Below are 24,661 nucleotides of genomic sequence, written 5' to 3'. Positions count from 1 at the left end.
GATTCAAGGGGGGCAATCTCAAGTCATCTGAAAGAGGGAAATCCAAACGCAATCCGCCTTGTTCGATTTTATGGGCTTGGACGATAGAGAAAAATAAGAAAAGCAAAAGCTGGAGTCCAGTCTGGACGAAACTGCTATCAAGAACGCAGAATTGATTTTTTCTGAGTTTTTGTTTTTTTTAGCCGTAAGCGCCATTTCTCATTTCGAATTTCTCATAACTGCTGTTCACCGCAGTGAAACCAACAAAGGGGCCCCACTCTGGAAGAGTTTCCTGCTCCGATGAACATGGCGCTTACGGCTAAAAAAAACCTCAGAAAAAATCAATTCTGCGTTCTTGATAGCAGTTTCGTCCAGACTGGACTCCAGCTTTTGCTTTTCTTATTTTTCTCTATCGTCCAAGCCCATAAAATCGAACAAGGCGGATTGCGTTTGGATTTCCCTCTTTCAGATGACTTGAGATTGCCCCCCTTGAATCGTTCCGTGTCAAGGCCAGTTGTACTGGCCGCGTGTTCAAGATGGTGGGAAGACCGGCTAGCAGAGCTTGAGCTGATTTCGGCGTGGTTTTGTTGTTAGGAGTTGATGGTTCTGCTTGCATAATTATGGAATGTGAGAGAGAGACACAGAAAGAGAGAGAGACACAGAGAGACAGAGGATGTGTGTATGTCTGTGTGTAGTGTGTGTTTGTGTGTGAAAATCACAGTGTGCTTGCCTGTGATTTTTAGAAGGTATTTTTATGTGTTCGAAAGTCAATTTCTTGTTCTTTTACTGTCATTTGGAGTCGGTTGCACGTGCTGACACAACACGGCCACAGCCACACTGACGGCACTGATTTGTGATGCTTGTGTTGCTAAGAAGGATTTGTTTTTTCTACACCTGAGATCGCATTAGCCATTTTCCAAATCGGCCGCATTACTTAACAATTTTCTACACCAACCAGTCAAAACAAATATAAAACACATTGATCACTTTTCAGTGTCAGGAACTGAAACTGGTCAATATCACTGAACCGGTAGTGGGTGAGTGGTTGCCGATTTAGTTTCATATCCGGTGTTTTGTGATTTAAAAAAAAAATAATGCGATAAAATCCCAGATATTTCCGACGAAGTTTGATATGTTTCCCTGACTGAAGTGAGCAATCGCATTGTAAGCTCATTGCTCTCGCACCACGGTGCACGACTGACGTGACCGATTACTTTTGACAACTCGCCATGCATTACCAGTAATACCACCACCCAGTTGCGTTGCCGCTGATTGCAACATTAACGCCAGCAACAGACCTTCATTAATCAGCGAGTAATTGATGCAGATAGGCAGGGAAGTGCCCGCAGCATGGTCAAGAGTTGTCAGAATGGCCACTAACTGGTATTGACCGCGTGGCTTTGCTGACCGTTTCAACGTCAGTGAACGTCATTCGGTTGGTTGCAAAATGCTCTGAGAGTGCCTGGATTCTACGCGTCATTGAGTGACCTCAGATGTACTGTGTGTGATGTAACTCTTTCATGACGAAATGTTTGAGAGTTAGTTCATGAATAATAAGACTGCGTGGCAGCAGGAATTGTTGGTCGTACCGTCTTTCTCCAACTGCCTGTAAAAGCCTGGATAAGTATTACATGAAGAAATATGGGAGGGGGGTGGGGGGTGAGAGAGAGAGAGAGGACTCCGTAATTGTGATTACTAATTAGTAGAGTGGACTCAAGATTTTTCAAGGTTTTACTACTAAGCCCAGTGGGTCCATTAATAGGAATGGACTCTACGGGGGGGGGGGGGGGGGGGGGGGGGAGGGGGGGGGAGGGGGGGGAGAGAGAGACAGTCAGACAGACAGACAGAGTATGTCTGTCTGTTTGGTTGTGCCTGTCAATCGCAATCTCTCATACATCCCATCATTTTGCATTACTCTAATTTCGAAACACAGTCCCGAAATGATTCAGCAGTCGCGTGAATCTCTCATCCCACACACACAGTCCGCAGTCCCACACTGATGGGCACACAACTCCGTTTCATTTCTCAAGTGGCACTGAGCAAGCTTCCAGCAGCATTCAGTCTGAGACTGGCGTGGGTGCCTGGTGCAACGGAGTTTTGTTGTGCAGTGCAGTGCTGTGTCTTGTGTATGCGCATCTGTCTCCGGTGTTTGTGTGGAGATAAAACGCTTGTGTCGTGGCTTCTGACCTTTTCCCATGGATTAGATTTTCACTGCTTTTCTTCGCAAGTCCACGGAGTGAAACGGGAACGCAACATACTGTGAAACTGAGGGATTTAAAAATAAAGGTTATATGCCGGCGTACTACTTTATACTGAGTCGAAAGCTGTTTGTGTAGTCGAGCAGTATGTAAGAAATGTTAAGTCCTTTGTACTGGAAACTTGCATTCTCCAAGTAAGGTAATACATTGTACTACGTTGCAAGCCCCTGGAGCAAATTTTTGATTAGTGCTTTTGTGAACAAGAAACAATTGACAAGTGGCTCTATCCCATCTCCCCCCTTTCCCCGTCGCGATATAACCTTCGTGGTTGAAAACCACGTTAAACACCAAATAAAGAAAGAAAGAAAGCTGTTTGTGGTGATACTGATAGAGGTCAGTTGGCGAAGATTTCGTTTCCTTCCCAATAAGCGATTTGTCGAATTTTGGAATGTAGAATGGTATTACTCATTTAAGTTCTTCTGAGAAATTTGAAAGTGAAGCCTGTTAGCGTGTTGCCGGCCGGAAGTTTATGCTAGTGCCGCCTAGTCACGTAGTGCCGTCACGTCAGTTGTAAGCGTGCTGCTATGTAAACAAACTAATTATGATATTAGTGTAAGTCGTCCAAAAGAGGTCTGCTATGATTACTAACCGAATGACAGAGAAAGACTAACTCGAAATGTACACATAGATAATTTATTTCACACGGGAACATTCCTCTGTTCGTAATCTTCGGCGTCAAGTTTTGTGTACTATTGGGAAGTCTTTTTAAAGTTCAGCCACAGTTCGATGAAAATGGACCATTTTGCCACGCTATTAAAGCTGCATGTATTAGGAGAGCGAGTCGTTCAAGGCGTATGTGTTTTTGTGTTAGGAAGAAAGTACAATAACATTCAGATTTAGACGAGGTAGTCGTGCATGTGAATGTATTCCATTCACTCGTGCAGTCAATTTTTGGATTGGTTGACTAAATAATACCTGTACATTTATCTGATTTTTTTTACGCGCGGATTATGCCATTCTTTTGCGGTGAATTTTTGTGTGAGTCCGACATTCTTAAATCTAGCGTGTTTTTGTGTTTGTTGACGGTCGAAAGACAGTCCTGGGCAAGTTTCGTTGATACTGATGGAGATCGTGTGAACAGGATGTGCGTGTCGCTACCACCAGCCTGTACTTGTTGTTGCTGATGGGAAATTTGCTGGATGAAGGAAACGCTGGCAAGCCTATTTAATCTTCGTCATCATCAACAAACCCTCCCTGTGTCCCCCACCCTGAGAGCTAGGAGCGTTTTGTTTTTGCACCGCCAGGGCAAAATGACACCAGTTCTGGAGACTAAGCCGGAAACGCACACATACGCACGCGCACTTACCACACACACACACTGACACACCACTGACACACATCATACACGCACACACGCACACACACACACACACACACACACACACACACACACACACACACACACACACACACACACACACACACACACACACACACACACACACAAACTCACACACACTGGCAGAGAGAGAGAGCGACAGACAGACACGGCATACACATACACACACAAACACATACACACACACACACACACACACACACACACACGCACGCACGCACACACACACACACACACACACACACACACACACACACACACACACACACACACACACACACACACACACAACACACAACCAATATCTTTTGTGACCGAATATCAATATCAATATGAAGCTTATATCGCGCGTATTCCGTGGATACAGTTCTAACTCTAAGCGCAGGCGAATGGCGCGGTGACATATCTGAATCCTTGATACTTGCTGAGTAATTCGCAGATTCCGGAATAAGTAAGAACTGGGAAAATCCGCCGCCAACACAACAGTGCAGTGTAGATTTAGCCTGTAACAGGATACCGTTCAGATATTAAAAACACTTCGCCCAACAAGAGGTTACATGCACGGTGATTCAGGGTTTTTGCCTTCTTAAATTGTACATTTCAAACACAGGGAAGTTTAGGTATATATATATGTTTTATGATCATTGTTTGTGAAATAGAGAGAGGCGTTCCTCCGTTATAACTGAACCAGGGAACAATCGCATTGTTCAAAGATCAGCATTCTACCACCGCTTGTCTATCCTCTATAGCATCGAATAGTCGATTGAATTTTTTTTTTAATATTTCCTGTGAGTTGTTTTGATGTTAGAATTTGTATGGACGTGAAAAACACACACAATAATAAAACTACAAATGAGTACCAGCGTAAAAATTAAAAAAAAGAAAATCGCACTTTATGCCACCGTTGACCCTTTGTCTCCCAGTTAAACTGTTTGGTCCCGATGATAAATTCTCTGAAAAGCAGCGGTAATGAGAGGTTGTACAGTAAAACAGCATTATTTTGTGAAAGGGGATACTATCCCCGGCAAGCTGTTCAGTGCTTGCATAGTAGAATCAAAAGGTTGATTGCATCTTAATTGGACACGGATTGACCATTGACCTTTCCTCATGTTACAAAACCTTATAATTATATAGCCGAGGATACACTTTCCGAGATACTACTGCGTCAGAAGAATACACAGGAAAACAGCATTATTTTGTGAAATGGGATACTATCCCCGGCAGCAGTGTCGCTATCACAGAGAATATAGAATATTCTATATCTCTGTGGTCGCTATCTGTCGTGCTTGTTGTTGAATGGAAAGGTTGATTGCATCTTTATTGGACTTGCGAGGCGCTTGTTTTTGACAGTGTGTCATTTATCATACGCCGTACTGCCAGAGCCGCCGATACGAGAATGCAATATTACTGTACTGAATTAGTTTTTGTGAGAGATGAAACAGACAAGTGGTTCTGGCACCATCAGGGAAAATAAGAGGATTGAAAATGGGAATTATATGGGGTGTTTCGGTGTTTCTTGTGAAAGTGATTCAGGCTGTTTTAGTTTACTTCTGCCTGACAGCTTTGCCGTAACCGTTTGTTTATGTGAGATTTTGCGGAGTTAAGGCGGAGTATTGATGATAAATCGGATGATTATGAGAAACAGAACGAGCCCTGTCTGTTTGTCCCTCTCTGTTTGTCTTGTCCAGGGTTGACTCACTTGGGTGCATTAGCCTAAAACTCACTATTTCATGATTCTCTCTCTCTCTCTCTCTCTCTCTCTCTCTCTCTCTCTCTCTCTCTCTCTCTCTCTCTCTCTCTCTCTCTCTCTCTCTCTCTCTCTCTCCCCCCCCCCCCTATTTCTTGCCGCTCTGTTCTGTTCTGTGACGAGACTTATTTCATTTTGCTCTTTTTATGATCGAGGCTGTTTGCATCGTGAAGTTGTTCTGTTGATCAATGAGGCTTGGGCCATTTGATAGTGTCATCTGTTTGCAAACACGTACGTAGAGAAAACTTTTTGGAGAAAGATGTTAATATTTGATAATTTCGGACAACAACGTCCATGGTGTGTTTATTACCGGTAGACAGTTGTGTTTGGTGGAGCTTGCGTTGTTTTTTTTTGCCAACCGCACAAGCACAATTAGTTAATTGCATTTTTTTTTATTTTATTTTATTTTATTTTTTAGCATAACGGGATACATACATGTGCAAGCGCTTAACAACAGACGGTCGAATTTATAGCCGGCTGTTTCTCTTTTGATCAGTATAAGGGTTTGGAAATGCTTCTACAACAACCTTTTTTGTGTGAAACGGGTTATGAAGAAAAGGTATTTTTTTCTTTGCCGATGCTTTAAGAACGATTTGTTGCAAAGTATGCATCGAATAGGAAAAAAGGGAATAATAATGTTCTCCTGATTGTTTGGATTTTTGGGATTTATTTTGTTAGAAAAGCCACATCTTAGCAGAAGGTAAATGTTAAAACCGCCGAGTTTCAAACCAACCAGGTCTTGGTGGAAAACTATAAGGTCACTGTTCTGCCTTGTTACGGTTCCAGGGCTGTCGAGTGAGGAATTTTTAAGACCTGCTTGAAGACTGACATGTCAGTTTGTGTTTTGTGGGACTATTTTTCTGTGCTGAAGATAAAACGGCAGTGATTATTTTACTTGCCTGCGAATGCGAAGAACAGTTCTGAGCTGTTGAGTCTGTCTGCTTGCCGGTCTGTCAGTTTACATTGTGTGTTTGTGTTGACTGACTGTGCGAAAGATAAGAAGCAAGAAAATACAAGGTTTGCTGAGGTTTCCTTTAGATACAGACACAAAGAGACAAACAAAGAGAGGGTAACCAAATGTCTTCATGGGAGGGCTCACACACACACACGCGCAGGCACGAACACACAACAAAACACACACACACACACACACACACACACACACACACACACACACACACACACACACACACACAACAAAACACACACACACACACGCACACATACACTCACACACACACACACAACAAAACACACACACACACACACACAACAAAACACACACGCACACACGCACACATACACTCACACACACACACACACACACACTCACACACACACACACACACACACACACACACACACACACACACACACACAACAAAACACACACACAACAAAACACACACACAACAAAACACACACACAACAAAACACACACACACACGCACACATACACTCGCACACACCCACGCACGCACAAACACACTCCCACCCCCCTATTTTGCAGAGGAAACATTATCTGACTTCATTACTCCTTAGCGCGAGCCCGTCATGTGGATTTGTATTGTGTTTTATGTCCTTCCAGCGAAAAAGACTGAGTGTTTAGAGGTGATCGGTTTAGTGTGTCATACAATTTATTTGGTTTCTTTTTATTGGGGCGACCGTTCCTCTCCCGGCGCTTTATGGTTGTCATGTGTGCCTTAAAACTGCTCCATTTCGCCACCATTCTGTGTCTGCTCTCATTATCATGATCTCACCTCAATTCATCCTCACCTGTGATTCAGGTGTATGTAGTGCAGGTGTGGGCTCTTCTGATGATTCGGCCGAGATGAAAGCAGGGGAGTTGTGGGGGGGGGGGGGGGGGCGAGGAGTGAAGAGGTGGTGGAGAGAGAGACTAAGAGAGAGAGAGAGAGAGAGAGAGAGAGATTACATGCATGTAAGTGAAAGGGTGCAAACAGAAAATGAGGGAGTTTGCTTACATCTCCGCCTTTTACCTTTCCGGGTCAGTAAAAATCTTCCCATTCGCTTCTTTATCCTTTCTTCGTAGTGTAAATTATTGGCTTCCGCACAAGACAGCGGCATGTGAGGGTGTTTTGGAACAGAAATTTAAAAAAAATAAAAAAAATTAACAGGAAGACATACACCTTTTCGCCTCGACCCAATAAACGAGAGGCGGGTAGATAAACCGTTAGGTCACTCGCTTATTATTCTCGGCGAGCACCACTCCCGCTAGCCAGTTTTATCTTAGCTCGGCGGAGTGGGGGCCGAGAAAGTGTGCGAGGGATGCTGTTTTGACGCAGCAGGAGTAGCAGCAGCAGCAGCTTTCGTCTTGCTCAATACCGCACAGCTGACTCGTCTTCAGCGTTTCTCACAATCTGTCTCTCTCAGCTTTGGAACGAGATATTCAGCCATCCTTGCTACGACTTTAGTGATGAGCTTCAATTTTTTTCGCGAATTCGAGAATCTCCGAGAAATGTAAAAATAAGAAACCTAATAATGTGCTACTCAGAATTGTATCAACTTGCACTTTTTTGAATTTAAATTTTAGCGGACCCACCTACAATTTAGGTGGTTTTTTGTGTGCTTTCCTTGAGGAGGAGCCTGGATCGTGTCGGTCAGTTTTTTGACTCACATGCGAAGCAAAAGTGAGTCTATGTACTCACCCGAGTCGTCCGTCCGTCCGTCCGTCCGTCCGGACGTCCGTCCGGACGTCCGTCCGTCCGTCCGTCCGGAAAACTTTAACGTTGGATATTTCTTGGACACTATTCAGTCTATCAGTACCAAATTTGGCGAGATGGTGTATGATGGCAAGGCCCCAAAAAACATACATAGCATCTTGACCTTGCTTCAAGGTCAAGGTCGCAGGGGCCATAAATGTTGCCTAAAAAACAGCTATTTTTCACATTTTTCCCATTTTCTCTGAAGTTTTTGAGATTCAATACCTCACCTATATATGATATATAGGGCAAAGTAAGCCCCATCTTTTGATACCAGTTTGGTTTACCTTGCTTCAAGGTCAAGGTCACAGGAGCTCTTCAAAGTTGGATTGTATACATATTTTGAAGTGACCTTGACCCTGAACTATGGAAGATAACTGTTTCAAACTTAAAAATTATGTGGGGCACATGTTATGCTTTCATCATGAGACACATTTGGTCACATATGATCAAGGTCAAGGTCACTTTGACCCTTATGAAATGTGACCAAAATAAGGTAGTGAACCACTAAAAGTGACCATATCTCATGGTAGAAAGAGCCAATAAGCACCATTGTACTTCCTATGTCTTGAATTAACAGCTTTGTGTTGCATGACCTTGGATGACCTTGACCTTGGGTCAAGGTCACATGTATTTTGGTAGGAAAAATGTGTAAAGCATGTGAGTCGTATGGGCTTTGCCCTTCTTGTTTGTCTCGTAGTGAATACAATAATTATTGGCTACGTGATCTTTTTATACGCCAGCTTTTCCTTCGCAGCCCGTCGATTGCTTGGAGTTTGCCAGCTTGGTGTTCGTGACCCAAAATGTACCCTGTGGGATTCCACGTGCTGTGCGACAACGGATAATTCGTACAGTGTTAGTGTGTGTGAGACTGAGGTGAAGGTCATTGGTCAGGTGATCGATGAGTTGTGACGAAGGTGAAGGTCATTGAGGTGATCGGTGAATTGTGACAAAAGTGAAAGTCGCTGAGGTGGTGTGGTTAGCACCAGGGTGATTGATTCATGGTATTAAAAGTGAGGGTCACGAAGTTCATCGATAAGAGATTGAGGCAAAGGTGAAGTTCACTACAAGGGTGATCGATGAGTTCCATGGAGGACCTTGATGTATTCCCTCGTCAGGCCGTCATCGTCAAGAACGGCAAGATCTTCGTCGAGGACGAGCCTTTCTTCTGCGACGATAACGCCAACGACAATAGCAACGACGACGATGTGAAGTGTGAAAGCAAAGTCTCCGAAAATGACAGCGAGAGTGTGGATTGTGATACGTCTCGCAGGAGGAAACTCAGCGATGATGACGTCGGTGATGACGTCACGTGCGAGTACTCGGGCGGTGGTGTCTCCTTCGACCTGGATGACGACTACGAGAGCGAGAAGGAGAACCGGTATAGCCGGAACCTGATCGTGAATTACCACCACCACCACCACCATCACCACGGCGATGGCCAGGATGATGATGACGACGATGATGACAGTGATGGTGATGAGGAGTACGAGGACGACGAACACGAGCGCTTTGTGAGGTACGTGGCGGAGAGGGAGGAGTTCTTTGAGGACGTGGACGGCCTGAAGCTTCAAGGTCTGCCGGACTACCCCGTTGATCCTTCGCACTACCTCGAGTACATACAGTAAGTTGTAATCTGGCTCGCGTTTGAGTCGCGTGCGTCTTTTGTGCATGGTGTAGTTGGTATGCTGGCATGTGTACGATTTGGTGATCGGAAGAGAGTAGTGTCTCTTTTATGTCATTTGTGTTCAGAGTAATTACCAGTGAGTGATAACGGTAGTAATACGTTTAAGGGTGAATGACGATTATAATATTGACCAGTACAGTCTCGGTTTTTATATTTAGTCAAGTTTTGACTAAATATTTTAACATCGAGGGGGAATCGAAACGAGGGTCGTGGTGTATGTGTGTGTGTGTGTGCGTGTGTGTGTGTGTGTAGAGCGATTCAGACTAAACTACTGGACCGATCTTTATGAAATTTGACATGAGAGTTCCTGGGTATGAAATCCCCGAACGTTTTTTTCATTTTTTTGATAAATGTCTTTGATGACGTCATATCCGGCTTTTCGTGAAAGTTGAGGCGGCACTGTCACGCCCTCATTTTTCAACCAAATTGGTTGAAATTTTGGTCAAGTAATCTTCGACGAAGCCCGGGGTTCGGTATTGCATTTCAGCTTGGTGGCTTAAAAATTAATTAATGACTTTGGTCATTAAAAATCTGAAAATTGTAAAAAAAATTAAAAATTTATAAAACGATCCAAATTTACGTTTATCTTATTCTCCATTATTTGCTGATTCCAAAAACATATAAATATGTTATATTCGGATTAAAAACAAGCTCTGAAAATTAAATATATAAAAATTATTATCAAAATTTTTTTTTCGAAATCAATTTAAAAACACTTTCATCTTATTCCTTGTCGGTTCCTGATTCCAAAAATATATAGATATGATATGTTTGGATTAAAAACACGCTCAGAAAGTTAAAACGAAGAGAGGTACAGAAAAGCGTGCTATCCTTCTCAGCGCAACGAATACCCCGCTCTTCTTGTCGATTCCACGTGCACTGCCTTTGCCACGGGCGGTGGAGTGACGATGCTACGAGTATACGGTCTTGCTGCGTTGCGTTGCGTTCAGTTTCATTCTGTGAGTTCGACAGCTACTTGACTAAATATTGTATTTTCGCCTTACGCGACTTGTTGTTTATGTTTCGAACGATCAGAACCACACACTGAAGCATGCCGAAACATATAATTATGTGTAACTGTCTGAACACTCACGAATCAAACGTTCAAAGAGACGGAACTGCCCTGATTGTAATTATTGCGTCCTTCTATTTGATGGATATATATATATATCACGAAGAAGACACATGTAGTCTTGAATCTTTTATCACAGTTGAGTTTGGGTAATGTCTGCCCAAAACACGGGGCCCATATCTCGTACTTAAACCGTTTTCTTTCCTCCCAAAAGCCTTTCTCTTCCATAACTGAACCTTCGATTCGTTTCTTGGAGGAAATATATCTAATCCAAATGCTCTGTAGTTTACCAACTTTCAAGAACGTATACCTCCACTATATATATATATATGGACGCCTGTACCCTTAGGGAGACCTGTTGCTTGCTATTCGATTGGGACACACAACAAGAACCGTTTCATCTGAATATTGGCCGGAAAGAGGCACAGAGGTCGTGATTAGAATTAGTGCGAAAAGTTCAAGGGAATTGAGATTGGGGTTTTATGGATAGGGGGTGGTGGTGAGGGGGGTGTCTATCAGGGGAAGAATGTACGGAAAATGGAAATGTTGATCGATTTAGGGTTTTGTCTGTTGGGTTTCTGGCTTCCATATGTCCGTGCCGAAAACCGCTTTTCTGTTCGTATGCAGTGGTTGTCAATCACGGCCATTGTAGTTTGTTCCTCCCTGTCCGTGGGGGGTTGGTTGGATGTTGGCCGTCTGATCGGAGTATTTGGCTGCAGCTTTTGGTGTGAGGGTGCCCTGCTGCCAGTGACATTTACATTTCCCAATCAGGCCAGGGGTCGGATAGAGAAAGAGAGAGAGAGAGAGGGGGGATAGAGAGAGAGGGGGAGAGAGAGAGAGAGAGAGAGAGAGAGAGAGAGAGAGAGAGAGAGAGAGAGAGAGAGAGAGAGAGAGAGAGAGAGAGAGAGAGTTAAATAAACACACACACACACACACACACACACACACACACACACTCCAACGCGCAGACATGAAGAAATGATGGCATCCTACAGGCCCACGTGTGGAGAATAATGCATCATCTTTGTTATACATTAACAGTTCTCCAGGTGCTTATGTCCCTCAATGGTTATGCCTGGTTTTCGGACATCATGTTTTTTGTCATGAGTGAATGTGTGTTTCTAATAATGCGCGTGTGTGCTATGAGCATCCTAAACCGATTAGGTTGAAGTATGTCATAATTGCAGCATTTGTCTGAGGGAGGAGTGTTTTTAAAACATAAAAATTAAGTTTTTGTGTCAGAGAGAGAGAGAGAGAGAGAGAGAGAGAGAGAGAGAGAGAGAGAGAGAGAGAGACACACACAGAGAGAGAGAGATAGAGAGAGACAGAGACAGAGAGAGAGAGAGAGAGACAGAGAGAGAGAGAGAGAGAGAGAGAGAGAGAGAGAGAGAGAGAGAGAGAGAGAGAGAGAGAGAGAGAGAGAGAGAGAGAGAGAGAGATGTGGTTGTGTGTGTGTGGTTGTGTAAAATGGGCTTCTATCGAATTAATGTTTTTCTCCTCTAATGCAGGATACATTTGTCAGTGGCATTTCGACAGACATTTAGCTCATTCAAGTTAGAGAGAGAGATTGATTGATTGATTGATTAAACTTTATTACAGAAGGATGGAGATTTTAGGCATTGCCTTATCTTACAATCTGTCCTTGCAAACAAAGACGAGAACAAAACAACACATGAAAAGAGTATATGGACACTACGAATTTGACGAAACATACATATGGTAATAAGTAACATTCAAAAGCAAATCAAAAGTTATAGATTAACTAAATAAAAACTATGAAGTATAAAGATACCAAAAGTAACAATGATTATAGCAATGAAGGCAATGATGATGATTTCATGATAATAAGATTAACAACAATAAAATAATAATAATGATAATGATAACACTAATAATAATAACAATAATGACAATAATAATAATGAGTACAAAGTTACGTTCAATAAGAACATGAGGTCCTGAATAAAAACAACAACAGCAAGCAAACAAATAGCAAGTCAAGTGTAGAAAAACAACAATCATAAAAAGAGAGAGAGAGAGAGAGAGAGAGAGAGAGAGAGAGAGAGAGAGAGAGAGAGAGAGAGAGAGAGAGAGAGACAGAGACAGAGACAGAGAGTTAAATAAACACACACACACACACACACGCACACACTCACACTCCAACGCGCAGACATGAAGAAATGAAACTCGGATACTCTTGGAACCTTCTTTCTGACTTTGCGAGATAAGACTAGATTAATTCCAAGGTAGAGAAGTAGGTAATTTTCTACGATGTTGGAGAGACAAGAGAGCGGGATGAGCAATTATTCCTGACGCACACTGACTGACGCATGGCTAGTGGTTTTTGTAGTTAGAGCAGTAACTGTAGTGAATCACTCGCACGGATCAGTGCCAGATAATTGGTTGTGCCTCCCTGTTGTTTGGGAAAGCAGAATACTTACGATCAGTTTGCGCAGTTGCTTTTTATCGGATGTACGCAGCAGTCAGCCGCGAAAGGGGTCATCTGCGGGCGAATTATTCTCCTGTCAGCGTAAAAAATGTGGTTAATGTATTCGTTCGCTCTGTTCGGGTTTCCTGCTTATTACTATGAGTATTATTTATGCATGACCTTCCTGCGATCTCAATTTTGGTCCCATGAGAGAGTCCGATTCTTAACATCGTGTAAAGTAGATATGGGCGAGAACATTAAATAGTTTACGAACGTTTGCTGACATAGTCTCCTCGAGCACACATGTTTTTGCTCTCTGTCTTTCTTTGCTATTATTATTATATATGATATATTCATTAGACGCCTGTACTATTGAGATGTCTAGTTTCACACCGGTGACACTGTGACGGTTCCCCTACGCTTTGTGTTCGGTGCCCTGACCCTTTGTGTTCGGTTCCCACTCGGTTCCCACACGCCAAAATTCGCGGACAAAACATCCATTTATGGTAGTATTACGCAATGTTGCTCTCTGAGAATGGTCTTGTTAGATCTGTGAGTGTTTACACTACATGCCTAGGTGCTGTTGGATTGAAGGTTTTTGATATTTTAGCCGTTATTAGGTAGAATGCCTTCCACTTTACTGCAAAACTGCATAATTCGTAGCATCGGCAAGAAATATCCTACCAAAAAATGCCTGCTTGGAACTGTCCGTGGTCCAGCAAAAAGTTCAACATGTCTGTAGCAGACAGCCCAAGTTTCAAGATTGTAGGGCCATCCAAACAGCCGTAATAATAAAAACAACAAAAGTAGTCAGTGAAATTGGCTGTGTTCGGTCCCCCCACACTTTTGTGACGTAGGGGTGACGGTTCCCATAATTCATTGTGTCGGTCCCCACTTTCTGTGTCGGACCCCACTTTCGACCTAATTTCTCTGTGACGGACCCCACAACCAGCCTATTTTGTGTCGGTCCCCACACCTTCTTGGATTTATGACTTGCCGGTTACTTGTATCATTGTATTCATTGAATCTAATTGTCTCGGAGTTATTTTTCAGCAAAAACCGGCAAGGCAGCACCTTTTGTGATGCCAAGTAAGTCAGATGACATCAGTATGTGTGTGTGTGTGTGTGTGTGTGTGTGTGTGTGTGTGTGTGTGTGTGAGAGAGAGAGAGAGAGAGAGAGAGAGAGAGAGAGAGTGAGAGAGAGAGGGAGAGAGATTGACACCTTTCCAGATCACTCCGGTTATGCGACACTACCGCGAGCGTCACTACCGCGTGTCACACTACCGCGAGTACGACACTACCGCGTGTAACACTACCGCGTGTCACACTACCGCGAGTACGACACTACTGCGAGTATAACACTGCCGCGTGTCACACTACCGCGCGTACCACAACCGCGAGTACCATAACCGTAGAGAGAACGCATGCAAACTTACTTCTTGTGAGTTTGTGTTCTAACTTTGATTGGAAGCAACCCATTCTATATGTATTCTGATAGTGTGTTCTGATCGTTTTGAGTTCTTGGTTAGCATGACAAACATTGAATTAGTGTTCAGAGAACAGACCAGGCCTTTTTGTTTTATATTTCAAGGAAACATTTCAACCTTTGCCTTCAGCCATGGAAGTCATAAAATGACACGCGGTAATGTTATACTCGCGGTAGTGTGACACGCGGTAGTGTTATACTCGCGGTAGTGTCGTACTCGCGGTAGTGTCGTACTCGCGGTAAGTTCTGTTTCCGTACCCGCGACAGCGGCAGCGACAAAAGAAAACGCGCGCAAACGCGTGACGTGTTTCCGTACTTGCGTTTTAAACATGCGGTAAAATCTGTAAACTCCCGCGTTGCCGCGCGACAACGCGAAAAAATCGCTCCAGGACCCTTTCAAAAAAATCGCGTCGCTTGCCGCTTGTCGCGCCGCTAACGCGTCGCGCGTGTGGAAACACTCCTGGTCATTTTCTATGTGCTTGATTTTCGTCACGCCGCTGGAAAAACGCTGTCGCGGGTACGGAAACACAACTCTCTCTCTCTCTCTCTCTCTCTCTCTCTCTCTCTCTCTCTCTCTCTCTCTCTCTCTCTCTCTCTCTCTCTCTCTCTCTCTCTCACACACACACACACACACACACACACACACACATACTGATGTCATCTGACTTACTTGGTATCACAAAATGTGCTGCCTTGCCGGTTTTTGCTGAAAAATAACTCCGAGACAATTAGATTCAATGAATACAATGATACAAGTAACCAGCAAGTCATAAATCCAAGAAGGTGTGGGGACCGACACAAAATAGGCTGGTTGTGGGGTCCGTCACAGAGAAATTAGGTCGAAAGTGGGGTCCGACACAGAAAGTGGGGACCGACACAATGAATTATGGGAACCGTCACGCCTACGTCACAAAAGTGTGGGGGGACCGAACACAGCCAAGTTCACTGACTACTTTTGTTGTTTTTATTATTACGGCTGTTTGGATGGCCCTACAATCTTGAAACTTGGGCTGTCTGCTACTGACATGTTGAACTTTTTGCTGGACCACGGACAGTTCCAAGCAGGCATTTTTTGGTAGGATATTTCTTGCCGATGCTACGAATTATGCAGTTTTGCAGTAAAGTGGAAGGCATTCTACCTAATAACGGCTAAAATATCAAAAACCTTCAATCCAACAGCACCTAGGCATGTAGTGTAAACACTCACAGATCTAACAAGACCATTCTCAGAGAGCAACATTGCGTAATACTACCATAAATGGATGTTTTGTCCGCGAATTTTGGCGTGTGGGAACCGAGTGGGAACCGAACACAAAGGGTCAGGGCACCGAACACAAAGCGTAGGGGAACCGTCACAGTGTCACCGGTGTGAGTTTAGTGTATCTGTCGCCATAAGAAAACGGTTCAATTACTGTACTCACCGGATTAAACAGCGACACATACCGTTCTGTTCGTTCGTTCAACATTTTGACAACAACAGAGTCAAACCCACGGACATTTCGATCTATTAAAGTAGATTTGTTTAAAGTTCCCAATGTGAACCTCTAACTGTGTGGTCCGTCTTATAAAATGGATATTGCTAGAATGTATTTTATTTTGTAAAGTTGCTGAAGGTTTTGGGGAAATGCACGTTTCAGCAATTCTCGGACGTTTTAGGCAGTCCTTAGCGTCATCTTTGCCTCCACAGTTCTGCCGAAATGACAGAAAATGTTCGGTGATTTGAAACAAACTTCGCCGTTTTGCCGATTGCTGACGCCAAACGACACCCATGTGCAAAAATAATTGTGTCATCTGTTCTGATTGTCCGCCGTGCAGCACGTGTTTCATGAGAAGTTACAGTTCTTCAGTTCTCTCGTTGAAGTATGTCATTCCCGCAGCAGACTTTGCCTAAGCGGAATCAGTATTACCCAACAACAGAAGAACGAACACACCGCACAGGCGGTTAGGTCTTGTGACGTAATTTGCCGAAACGGTGGCAGCAAACATCTGGTTTCACGTTCATGAGAATCCACCGCCAGCTTTTTTGACAAATTGGTGCCAGATAGTCTAGTCAGCCAAGCAGCATTAGGAATTGATGGCATCCTACAGGCCCACGTGTGGAGAATAATGCATCATGTTTCATCTCTTTGTTATACATTAACAGTTCTCCAGGTGCTTATGTCCCTCAATGGTTATGCCTGGTTTTCGGACATCATGTTTTTTGTCATGAGTGAATGTGTGTTTCTAATAATGCGCGTGTGTGCTATGAGCATCCTAAACCGATTCGGTTGAAGTATGTCATAATTGCAGCATTTGACTGAGGGAGGAGTGTTTTTAAAACATAAAAATTAAGTTTTTGTGTCAGAGTGAGAAACATAAAAATTAAGTTTTTGCGTCAGAGAGAGAGAGAGAGAGAGAGAGAGAGAGAGAGAGAGAGAGAGAGAGAAGAGAAGAGAGAGAGAGAGAGAGAGAGAGAGAGAGAGAGAGAGAGAGAGAGAGAGAGAGAGAGAGAGAGAGGGGGGGAGCGCGAGAGAGAGAGGGTTGTGTGTGTGTGGTTGTGTAAAATGGGCTTCTATCGAATTAATGTTTTTCTCCTCTAATGCAGGATACATTTTGTCAGTGGCATTTCGACAGACATTTAGCTCATTCAAGTTACTGTGAAGGCTAGCATTGGTCTGTGAATCAGTCTTAAGTGAGTACTACAGAGAGGCTGATAAGTTTTACAAAGCCCAATGCCTTTTGTCATTAATCTTTGGTATGACAATAGCTCAATTGCTCTTCGGGATTCCGCTTTCGGTTTACCATTGCGTCATGTCGGAAGAGAAACAGATCCGCAGGGAACACAAACGTAGCCCTTATCACAACCAGACAGGCAAAACGATGTTTGACTGACACAGCAACAATTGCGAGTTGCCTTCCTTTGATAGGCGATCTTTCGTTCGAGGAAAACAAAGAAACACCCTTCCAGTTTGCTTGGCGCGAAGAAAAACGCAGCAGGTTCTTGGGTCTTCAGCTGGGGCGAACTCAAGAATGGTGATCCGGGGCCACCGAAAGAACATGGAAAAGAGGAAGGTGGTGGTTATGGTGGGCCTCGTGGGCTGGGGCAGGGGAGAGGACTTGGAAGATAAGATCTGTTTGCCGGGTACTAGAAACGATCTGAAGTGTTAGAAGAAGCGGTTACGCGACGAAGATGATAAAGGTAACCTGTGAGAAATAAAGAATTATGAGTGGCACCTGCCGTGTTTTGTGAGGCGGCATATAGCACTTCTCTGTCTGACAAAGACAACTGTTGCATGCCTTCCCTGAGTTCGTTTGATCGCTGAATCGGCAAACTTAACACACATGCATGAGATAACTGTTAGTTATGCTTTGAGAAAAAGGTTGTCAAAAAGGATTATGGATCTGTTTCACTTTGCAGCTTCGTCGTAGGGATGTTTTACCATTGGCTGCTGCAGATATTCCATTATTAGACTGGTTGTGATAGCTTTTGTGGAGGTTTCATTTTTGTGGTGTAGCAATTAGTTTTAAGAGGTGTATCGTGATTTTTGACTGTCCGCAGCAGTAGAGTTTCCAAAATAATTAAAACAAACTGGATGTTCTGCGTTTATGGTGTAACTTTATGTGTGTGTGTGTGTGTGTGTGTGTGTGTGTGTGTGTGTGTGTGTGTGTGTCACTGTCAGTGTGTGTGTGCGCGCGCGCTCGAGAGAGAGGGAGAGAGATAGAGAGAGAGAGAGAGAGAGAGAGAGAGAGAGAGAGAGAGAGAGAGAGAGAGAGAGGAGAGAGAGAGAGAGAGAGAGAGAGAGAGAGAGAGAGAGAGAGAGAGAGAGAGAGAGAGAGAGAGAGAGAGAGAGAGAGAGAGAGAGAGAGAGAGAGAGAGAGAGAGAGAGAGAGAGAGAGAGAGAGAGAGAGAGAGAGAGAGAGAGAGAGAGAGAGAGAGAGAGAGAGAGAGAGAGAGAGAGAGAGAGAGAGAGAGGAGAGAGAGAGAGAGAGAGAGAGAGAGAGAGAGAGAGAGAGAGAGAGAGAGAGAGAGAGAGAGAGAGAGAGAGAGAGAGAGAGAGAGAGAGAGAGAGAGAGAGAGAGAGAGAGAGAGAGAGAGAGAGAGAGGAGAGAGAGAGAGAGAGAGAGAGAGAGAGAGAGAGAGAGAGAGAGAGAGAGAGAGAGAGAGGGAGAGAGATAGAGAGAGATGATCATCAGCCTAATGACAAGCAACACACAGGACGCCGAAGACATGGGATTTAGACACCCCCATGTGACGGGCTGTTTTGGCGCCGTGCCAACTCGGTGGACAAGAAGCCCTTCAAGTACTACTGTTCTTGTCAAGGCCACCAGAGTGTGGATAGGGAGAGGAGGGTGTTTTGTGTTTACTAATACTACTAATCGATCATAATTAGCTTAGATTGGAAGATGAGCGTGGTGCATGTCTCAGTTGAACAATGCGTCTAGCCATTCGATGTGAAACGGATATGTTTGGGATTAGGAACGGTTTAGATACATGTGTTTACCGCAGTTGCTGAATACTTCAAGTTTTTGTTAAATTTGGGTTACAATTACAATAGCGTTAGAATTAGTTCACTGAGTGAGTGAGTGTGTGTACGTGCGCGTGTGTGTGGGGGGGGGGAGAGAATGAATGTGTGTGTTATTGTGTGTTGAGCTTATAAATTGTGAGCCTACATGGGTTACCGCTGAGTTGCCATTGCGTTCACTGTGTCTGACGTTATTATAACTTCTTCAGTGTTTAAAACAAAACTACTATTTTCAACAACACTGTTGTTCCCTCGTGTGCCCATGCCTGTGTCTCACAGATAACCGCTAATTTAGTCTGTTTTGTTGTTGTTGAGTTGTGTTTGTTTGTTTTAATGAAAGTATGAAAAGAAGACCAATCGCGCCTACTGTGCCTCAAACTGAAAGGGAACTCATGTCAGCATATTCCGTGTCTCTACAGAACTGGCTAATAATTCTACCCAGGGACGCCGCGCTTATAATGCGAACATGTAATGGCTCTCTTGCCCCCATAAACACTGTGAAAAAATTGGGGCTCAGAATAGCACCGTGTGCTTGCCGCGCTAAATCCCGGACTAGCGTTCGCGAGTGAGTGCATTGTCAACAGTGTAATGTGATTCGGACAGGGGACACAATGGAACCGCTCACAGGTTCTTTCCAGCCAAACCGTCTGATTTTTTCTCCCTCTTGGAGAATCACAGCCCTTGATATGTATAATGGGGGGCGGGGTGGGGGTGACGAGAGAGAGAGAGAGAGAGAGAGAGAGAGAGAGAGAGAGAGAGAGAGAGAGAGAGAGAGAGAGAGAGAGAGAGAGAGAGAGAGAGAGAGAGAGAGAGAGAGAGAGAGAGAGAGAGAGAGAGAGAGAGAGAGAGAGAGAGAGAGAGAGAGAGAGAGAGAGAGACTACTGCCATGATTTGTATTAATATCTGTGTACATATTTTCAAATCAGAAACTGAGAAATGGGAGAATACCTTAGAGACCATGTTGTTTCTCAAGTCAGTGCCCTTTCTTCAGATACATTTTCTTCAGTTTGACTTCACAACTGAGCCCAGGCAATGTCTTTATCTTTGAATTGAGGGTCCTCTCGTGAATTCACGATTACGTTTTCCACATACTCCATGAATCCAATGGTAGGCGATAATTAGCAGCCAATCTTCTAATCCACCCGCTTAATACCCATTAACGGCTAACAATACCCTTTAATACCGTAAGGAGCACCCGAGGGCAGTGGGCGAAGACTTACCAAGTGATTGTTATAGCGAATCAAATCGTCTCTCAAGTGCGGGAGTAAGTTAGCGTAGTAGATCCTTGAAGCAAGAGAGTGATTGCTCGATCGAGTAAGCTGTAGAGAGACGTCGTGCAAGTACAATTACTCCCATGGTTGTTTTTATCCTTCCACAACGCCCCTAGCAGTATATATATATACTAGAATGAATACCCGCTTCGCCGGGTAGCCGGCTTCGCCGGGAAGAAGTACTTAGAGCCGTACGCCGGCTTCGCCGGGTCCGAACTATGGACCCGCCAAGCTTAGGTCCCTCCCAGATTCGTGGAATGGGAACAGCACGAAAATGATTCAGTGGCCATAATGCCATTCCTGACCATATCGAGTCCCATCCTTGTCGACGAATGTAACCGTGTTAATCACCTTTGGAGGCGAACTCCACTCAAACAGGACTGAGCAAGTTATGGCTTCTCAAAGGAAGGCCAGTACATAAATTTACACAAAAGCCGCCAGACCACATCACAAACAGAACTGAAGAATGCACAGGTGTTGCTTACATAGAGACACACACACTTACACACACACACACACAAACACAGAGAAGCCGTATCTATAGAGAGATAGATGACAGTGTATTTTTCGCGTGGCTATAAATTGATTCGACCTTTGCACTTTTACAGTGAGGATAATTTACGGGTCCAATTTACGTTCTGTACACTGCGTTGACCTTCTAAAAATAGGTAACAGTAACAGAACGCCGGGAATATCCGAAGACGCTCAGCGCAGTGGACAGCGCAGTGTAGTAACTTACAACTGAACGGGAAAGCCACACGAAGGAAGGGAGATAAACGCCAAACACTGGAGAAGATAAGGAAGAGTTACTTATAATGGTGAAATGAACCCAAAAACGAAAATGAGTTCAGCGCTGCGCGCTGAGAGCACGTGTTGAAATATCTCATCGATGATATTGTGTCCGGGGTGTAGCTGAATACGGTGTCCAAATTTGAAAAAGATCCACCGAGAACTTTGGCGTTGTGATGTGGTGTAGCGGCTATGGTGTGTCGGTATGGGGGCCCGGGTAAGCTGAGGTGGAACCAAAATAGCTGAGGTGGAACCAAAATCGGTTCCGCGCTGCGCGCTGAGAGCACGTGTTGAAATATCTCATCGACCAGGTTGTGTCCAGGGTGTACCTGAATATGATCACCAAATTTGAAACAGATCCATCGAGAACCTTGGCCGCGCATCGCGCACAGACACACAGACAGACAGACAGACAGACACTAGTCGTATATATATATAGATGCCCAACATAAATTAATATAGTCAAACTGTCCAAACACATAATGGTGATTTCTGGCGTACACTGCTGTATATGCACCTAGTCGTGCTTGGAACGATTAGCCTGCGGCATTGCGTTTTTTTGCGGTCGCTTTTTGTTCACTATAATGTTTGTTCTGGAATTGCTTCACCTTCGTCATTGCAATGGGTGGACATTGGGGCGTTTGCCACGGCGTCGCGACCTTCACCTTGCCTCGCCTCTGTTAGTTTTATTGTCTATGGTTATTAGTGAAATTGGGGGGGGGGGGGGGGGGCGCAGGGACTCTGTCTTGGGTAACGGAAACTGTGTCTAAGGTATTGGCCATGAAAACGGATGTGTCTAATCGATTCTTTCAGCGTTATGTGCGCACATTAGTTTTGTTGGAGGTTCGACAGAGAGAGATTGTACACGTTATTATATAACCGCACCGCAATCAGATGTTGGTCTCTCGAAACCAGGACAAACGATCTTTCCCTTCTTTTTATTCTTCTAACTGTCTTTTTAACTTTGGCCGATTTTGCTGAAGGATATAGTCCCATATGTAATTCTGCACTGATTATCAACAAACTAACGGGTCAGTGTATTGCCAGAGACTGTCACTGGTGCCACACCCGCCTCTGTATAAAAGTGCTGTTCCGATGAATGCTGGCGTGTGCCAGCACATGGCTCTACATGCCATCTGGCACTGTACCTTCACACTGCTATCCCTTCACCTGGGTCTGGGTGCCAGGTAGAGAGACACATTGCCCACGGTGCTAGGTAGATAGAAAACTAGATACAGAGAGAGTTGTGCCGTTCGTGCATTAGGTTCTGTTTTAATGGATTTTATGTCTTCCGGTGCATGTTATTTACCGTAAGGTCCTTTAGTACAAAAATCAAGACAACAGATTAGTAGTTCATATCTTTAGGTTTAAAGCTCTGAAATGATTATGAAAGGGAAGCACCCACTGAATGGGAATACAAAAGGATGGAACATTCAAACTGGTACGATTTATATACATTTATATACGTATATATCTATCTATATATATATACGACTTGTGTCTGTGTGTCTGTGTGTGTGTCTGTGTGTGAGTTCGCGATGCACGGCCAAAGTTCTCGATGGATCTGCTTCAAATTTGGTGGGCATATTCAGGTAGACCCGGGACAGGACACAACCTGGTCGATATTTCAACACGTGCTCTCAGCGCGCAGCGCTGAACCGATTTTGTGCGCGCTGAACCGACTTTGGTTCCACCTCAGCTACCCGGGCCCCCATACCGACACACCAAAGCCAAAGTTCTCGGTGGATCTTTTTCAAATTTGGACACCGTATTCAGCTACACCCCGGACACAATATCATCGATGAGATATTTCAACACGTGCTCTCAGCGCGCAGCGCTGAACCGATTTTGGTTTTTGTGTTCATTTCACCATTATAAGTAACTCTTCCTTATCTTCTCATCTTCTCCAGGTTTTCAGCGTTTACCTCCCTTCCTTCGTATGGTGCACTATAGTATGAGTGCAGCGTCTTCGGATATTCCCGGCGTTCTGTTACTATTTTTAGAAGGTCACCGCAGTGTCCAGAACGTAAATTGGACCCGTAAATTATCCTCACTGTAAAAGTGCAAAGGTCGAATCAATTTATAGCCACGCGAAAAATACACTGTCATCTATCTCTCTATAGATACGGCTTCTCTGTGTTTGTGTGTGTGTGTGTGTGTGTGTGTGTGTGTGTGTGTGTGTGTGTGTCTATGTGAGCAACACCTGGGGATTGTTCAGTTCTGTTTGTGATGTGGTCTGGCGGCTTTTGTGTATTTGTATGTACTGGCCTTCCTTTGAGAAGCCATAACAGTTCAAAAGGGCTTACAGATAAGCTATAAATTGCTCAATCCTGTTTGAGTGGAGTTCGCCTCCAAAGGTGATTAACGCGGTTACATTCGTCGACAAGGATGGGACTCGATATGGTCAGGAATGGCATTATGGCCACTGAATCATTTTCGTGCTGTTCCCATTCCACGAATCTGGGACTAAGCTTGGCGGGTCCATTGTTCGGACCCGGCAAAGCAGGCGTACGGCTCTAAGTACTTCTTCCCGGCAAAGCCGGCTACCCGGCGAAGCGGGTATTCATTCGAGTATATATATATATATATATATATGTATAATGTTTGCCATTCATCGAAAAAAGAGTACACTTCAGGTGCACGCGCCTGCCTTGACAATTAGAATAAATTGCGTTGTGTTGTTTCTTTACCGAGTAGGTTTGGAAATCCCTAGCGGAAGAAAAAGAGTTTTATGTGGATGCGGCATGCGGGTTTGGCGTCAGAGCAGAGTACTGTTCCATCTTGGCTTGGCTTCTTTATTGCAGCAAACGCCGTTCACTGCTGTCCCGGGGGACGTGTTGTAATCGGGTTTTCGTGTCTCTGTAGCGTAATTCACCGGCTCACGAGCATTGGCTTTTTGGCATTCGGCTCTCTCTGACTTCTCTGCTCCCTTTAACCTTGATCTCTTTAACTGCATATGGCTGTCGTGCGTTTGAAGGTTTGGCTCAGGGGAGGTTGTGTGTGTGTATGTGTGCGCGTGTGTGTGTGTGGAAGGGGGAGTCGTGTGTATTTCTTTTTTTTATATCTGTGTATGATAGAGAGGTATAGGTAGATGGAGAACATGAATGTGCCAATAAGGAGGCCGGGAGGCAGTTCTTGTAGATCTTTCCTCATGTTGTTTCAACCATAAAAGTTCCATAAACAAGACACATTGTAAACGACAGCGATTTACCGTTGAAACGGATTCATGTCTGATTGAAACAAACCCTGAAGGTTTTGCTTTCAAGTAATCACATTACTTCAGGGATGCACCACAACATGTTCTGACACACGTGTTGTTGAGGCAGAAGCTAAAAAAGAGCCTGATATAGTTGCTCTGTTATAAAATCGGCTAGCATGTCGCA

At 44.2% G+C, this 24,661-nt stretch overlaps 1 protein-coding gene and 1 long non-coding RNA gene across 2 annotated transcripts in view; one reads left to right on the top strand and one right to left on the bottom strand.

Annotated features, from left to right (window-relative positions):
* Positions 1–24,661, top strand: part of LOC138953631 (serine/threonine-protein phosphatase 4 regulatory subunit 4-like) — a 117,472-nt gene that overhangs the window by 15,565 nt on the left and 77,246 nt on the right. The gene's annotated exons all lie outside the window — the stretch shown is intronic.
* LOC138953632 (uncharacterized) overlaps positions 2,385–24,661 on the bottom strand; it is a 91,557-nt gene continuing 69,280 nt past the window's right edge. The window contains exon 2 of the long non-coding RNA XR_011451575.1: positions 2,385–2,497. This is a non-coding gene — a long non-coding RNA (uncharacterized lncRNA). The remainder of the gene's footprint in view (positions 2,498–24,661) is intronic.

This window comes from Littorina saxatilis, linkage group LG17 (assembly GCF_037325665.1).
Source record: "Littorina saxatilis isolate snail1 linkage group LG17, US_GU_Lsax_2.0, whole genome shotgun sequence".
In the NCBI taxonomy this organism is placed as follows: Eukaryota; Metazoa; Mollusca; class Gastropoda; order Littorinimorpha; family Littorinidae; genus Littorina; species Littorina saxatilis.
This window is presented reverse-complemented; position numbering and strand designations above follow the sequence as displayed.